This window comes from Cornus florida, unplaced genomic scaffold, assembly GCF_030987335.1.
Source record: "Cornus florida cultivar Cherokee Brave unplaced genomic scaffold, ASM3098733v1 CherokeeBrave_3.0.0_Hap2_Chr06, whole genome shotgun sequence".
NCBI lineage: Eukaryota > Viridiplantae > Streptophyta > Magnoliopsida > Cornales > Cornaceae > Cornus > Cornus florida.
Genome location: NW_026775576.1, coordinates 68,729,705 through 68,734,579, shown reverse-complemented (window position 1 = coordinate 68,734,579; position 4,875 = coordinate 68,729,705). Strand labels below are relative to the sequence as shown.

Genomic DNA, 4,875 nt, shown 5'->3' with positions numbered 1-4,875 from the left:
TGTGTTTGGATTGTGAGCTTAAAGAAGGATTAATGACTTAGTTTGATATATTGTGCTATTCATTGTGTTGTTTAGACAATATACACTTAATTGGTCACCCATGCTTGTTGAAACAACCACACACACTCACTATTGTTGCAACATATGTTTTCCCCCTTATTAATTGTGAATTGAGTGTATAGATAGGTGATGCTTAGTGGGGATCTCTAAGTCCCATGACCTCTCTTTCTTGTTTTTTCTATCATTTAATTACTTGTTTTATATTGAGCTTGTTTAATCTTAATTGTAGTTTAATCAACCAAACAATTTACTTTTGATCACTCGACTTACTAACCCTAAGCATTGTTTCCATTACTAGTAGCCCTCCAATCCCTTGAGATGATCCCTACTCACTTTTGCTACGTTAGTAGTAGTGGTGGTAGTGGTTTTTATAAATTTAAATTTGACCTAAAAGGCTTTTTTTGAACCGCACATTCACTACATTATTTTGACGTATATAAGCGGCCTCGTCAAATTTTGGCGCCATTGCCGGGGTTTGAATTGGCATCGCCGTGCTTTGGAAACATTTAGGAATTAGTACTCTTTTAATCGTGTCTTTACTTTATTTTTATTTTTGGTTACTTATTGTGTTTGTTCATATTTGGCTAGGTGAAATTGAGCAAGGAAGTTGAACAAATGAGAGTTTAAAGCAAGGAGCTAAGTTGACCACAAAAGGACTAAAAATCTAAAAAAAAAAAAAATGCAAAGAATAGCAAATCTTAGAAGTTGAAAATGAATTGAAGTTGCTTAAGGACCCTTTGTGAGATCTTTCTAACTCAAGCTCTAGTTAAATCGTTGGCCCGCATGGAGGCTTGTTTTTCATTTCTTAGTTAAATCGTGAGCCCGCGTGGAGGCAATTTAATTTTTTTTGCATATTGTTTAAGCATGGGAGCATGGGATCATTGTATGTGGAGATTTGTTAATTGATTTGTTGTGGGGGCGAAGTGTTTGTTACTTGCTTATTTGTTTGTTATTTGTCTTTGCTAGTGCATGCATGGTTATAGGTCATTAAATCTTACTTTTGCCCCTTTTAATTTTCATCTTGAATCGGTTATTCATAATCCTAGGGGAAAAGGTAGTTCTCATCACTCCATTTCACTAATGGAAAATTTGAATGACGACCATGTGGAGGACCTTGGTCACATAGACCAACAAGGCATCCTCTACCCTAATGTGCATCATGAAAATGTTCAAGTATCATTAGGTATGCCTAGACCATTCATTCCACCACAACAACAAGGCCAAATTTCATTGGGAATGCCTCAACCAATCTTTGTTCCACAACCTCCCATGGTTTAAACTGATCAAGGTGTTCGTGTAACACCACCAATTGTGAATCCTCCCATTGCATTAAGAGACCATTATGTGCCTAATGAATATAATGCACCCACTTGCATTCAATTGCCTCCATTTAGAGCACATCACTATGAAATCAAACTACAAACCGTTCAGATGCTTCCTAACTATCATAAACTTCCTAGTGAAGAACCTTATAAGCATTTGGATGAGTTCCTTGAAGTGTGTTCCACCGTGAAATACGCGGACATGCTGGAAGAAGTTTTAAGACTTAAACTTTTTCCTTTCACCCTTAAAAACAAGGCAAAATATTGGTTCAACAATCTTAGGCCTTTTTCAATAACCTCTTGGACGAAAATGCAACAAGAGTTTTTGAAAAAGTACTACCCGGTATCAAAGACCAATTCCATGAGAACTTCAATTAGAGAATTTTCTCAAGGGGATGGGGAAATGTTTCATGAGACGTGGGAAATGTTTAATGATTTGCTTAGAAAGTGCCCTCATCATGACATACTTAAGTGGCAACTAGTCCAATATTTCTTTGAAAGTTTACCGGATAATCACAAGGGTATGGTTGATGCATCTAAGGGTGGTTCTTATCTTGATAAGCATGAAAATGATGTGTGACAATTGTATGAAAGTATGAGTGAAAATTCCATGCATAGGTCCTTATCTTCTAAAAATGGTAGAAACCTAGGTGGACGGAAGAATGTCGGCTTATATTAAGTTGACAACTCCAATGACATAGCCGCCAAAATGAAATCCTTATCTCAAAGGTTTGATCAATTTTTGATCAACCAAAATTCGGCGAGTATCTTCCTCCCCTACTCATATTCATAATTGTGCATCTAATGAATCTTGCATGACTTGTTCAAGTGTATTGCATTTTACTTCCAATTATCCCCATAGACATATGCAAAGTGAGCCCCATGAGCAAGTCAATGCTACATTTGTTAATAAAGGGAATAATCCCTATAAAACTCATTACAATTCAAGTTGGAGGAACCATTCGAACTTTTCTTAGAAAATCCAAGGGGAAGGCTCAAACCCTCCCCAAGGTGGTTTTCAAGGGAAGTATATTCCACCACCAATGCAAGACCAAGGTTCCTAAGGTTTTAAATCATCATTATTTCAATCACATGGAAACCATTTTTCTAATTCTCATTTTCCTAATCAACCATCATATTCTCAAGGAAATTCTAGGAGCCTAGCCTTTGAAGAGAAAGTTTTGACCGCTCTAAGCACTCTAGAGGCAAACACTCAATTGCTTCATTCTCACTCTTAATCCATTGCTAAGCTAGAAACCCAAGTAGGGCAAATAGCTAGTACCTTAAATGCTAGAGAGAAGGGGAAGATGCCTTTGAATGCTCCACCAAAACAATAATGTGTTGTGGAGACTCATTCCTCATTGGAAGGTCCCACAATTGAGCATGTCAATGCGGTGACAACCTTGAGAAGTGGGAAGATTGTGGACAATAAGGTAGGTATATCCAATGAAGAGAGTGAACCGGTGCAACCAAAAGTTGACACCCATCCAGTTTCACATCATATTCCTCCTTCATTGCATATGCATGATCATTCAAGTAAAAAACTATTAGAAAGTGATTTGAAAAGTGAGTCCAAAATTGATTTGAAAGATGAAGTGAAGAAAGCTTTGAAAAAGGATTTTAAAAATTCTTGTGTTGAAGATTCTTCAAAGAAAAGCTTTAAAAAAGTTTTTGTGCCAAGAGCTCCATTTCCGGATGCCTTGAAAGGATCCATTTATCTTGATAAACAAAAGACCAAGACCAATGAAATCATTGAAATGTTTAGGCAAGTGACGATTAATCTTCCACTTTTGGATGCAATTAAGCAAATTCCAGCTTATGCCAAGTTCTTAAAAGATCTTTGCACCCAAAATAGGAAGAACAAGAGCCAAGCACCAAGAAAAGTGGTCTTGACCGAGCAAGTGAGCTCAATCTTGCAACATAACATCCTTCCAAAGTTTAAGGACCCCGATTCACCTATTACTTTTTGCATCATTGGTGACCATGTCATTAATCGGGCTCTTTTAGACTTAGGAGCAAGTGTTAATCTTCTTCCATACTCGGTATATGTTAAATTAGGCTTAGGAGACTTGAAACCGACGTCGGTAGTTTTATAACTTGCTGACCGATCCATCAAAAAGCCTCGGGGTATCATTGAGGATGTCTTGATTAAAATTGATAAATTCTTATTCGCGGTCGATTTCGTTGTCATTGACACGAAATTGGTTCCAAATCCTAAGAGCTAAATTCCTATTATCTTTGGCCGTCCTTTCTTGGCAACCACAAATGCCAACATCAATTGTAGGACGGGGGTAATGAAAATCTCATTTAGGTATATAAAAGTGAAGTTGAATATCTTCAATCCGATCCCAAATTTATTTGACAAGCATGAAGAAGTAAATGTTATAGAAAAATGTCTAGACAATGAATGTGAAAGAATGGAGTCTTTGCTTGAAACCAAAACTTCAAAAAGTTCATCTTCGACCTTGAGTCTAAAGAATGATGTTTCAAAATCTTGCTTTGAGAGGGGATGGGAGCCCAAAGATCACATTGACAAAGGACCAACAAATTCTGTTGAACCTAATCCAACAACTTCTTTAGGGAACCATTTGTTGGGTGGAATTCAAAGTACCTATCACCCCATTAAGGAAGGGATGCATTATAAGATGTTTGATCCAGGCTAAAAGAGCCCAATGTCGTACTAGAGACATTAAAGACTAGTAAATGATTCGTAGGGTTTACAACCCTATTCCGCCCTCATTTCTATTTTTATCTTTCAATTTTTGCGTCGTCTAGATATGTTTTGGAATTCATACACATGGCTAGAAATTTTGATTGAGTATGCAAGCACTTTTATTCTGAAAATAGGCATTTTATCCCTGTTCGATTGAGCTCAAAAGAGGTTCGATCGATCGAACACCCATTCCTACATCCAATCATTGCTCTGTTCCATTGATCTGAAATTTCTTGCATAAATCAGCCCTCTATGTATCGTTTGAAAATTTCTTTGGATCGATCTGAAAGTTCCTAGATCGATCCAACTTTTTCTTGGATCAATCTTCACTCCACACTTAGAAATTTTTTTTGTGATCCATGAAAAAGGACTCTTTGTGCATAGTTCGAACTTGTCTGTAGGTTTTTACCTGTTTGATCGATCAAGCCATTTTCTCGATCGATCTCAGATTGATCGATCTGTACCTTTTGTTGACCATGACTTTGACTTTAACTGCAATTTTATTTTTATTTTTATTTTTATTTTTAGTGTTCATTTTATTTTATTTTATCTAATTTTATTTTATTTTATCTTTAAAAACTCCAATTTTATTTTCATTTTAAAATTTTAAAAAATCCCAAAAATAATTTTCTTTTGTTTTATTTCCAAAAAGTCAAAAAAAAAAAAAAAAAAAAATTTTGTCATTTAGTGAGGGGAGATCGATCTTAACATTTTTAGATCGATTTATCTTCGATCGATCAGAAAATTTCCTTAATCGATCGAACTTGTCGGGACCAGTTT

The 4,875-nt window shown here is 36.0% G+C and overlaps 1 pseudogene; it reads right to left on the bottom strand.

Annotated features, from left to right (window-relative positions):
• Positions 1-1,748: 1,748 nt before the first annotated feature.
• LOC132315470 (small nucleolar RNA R71) lies at positions 1,749-1,847 on the bottom strand (annotated as a pseudogene).
• Between the last annotated feature and the right edge of the window lie 3,028 nt (positions 1,848-4,875).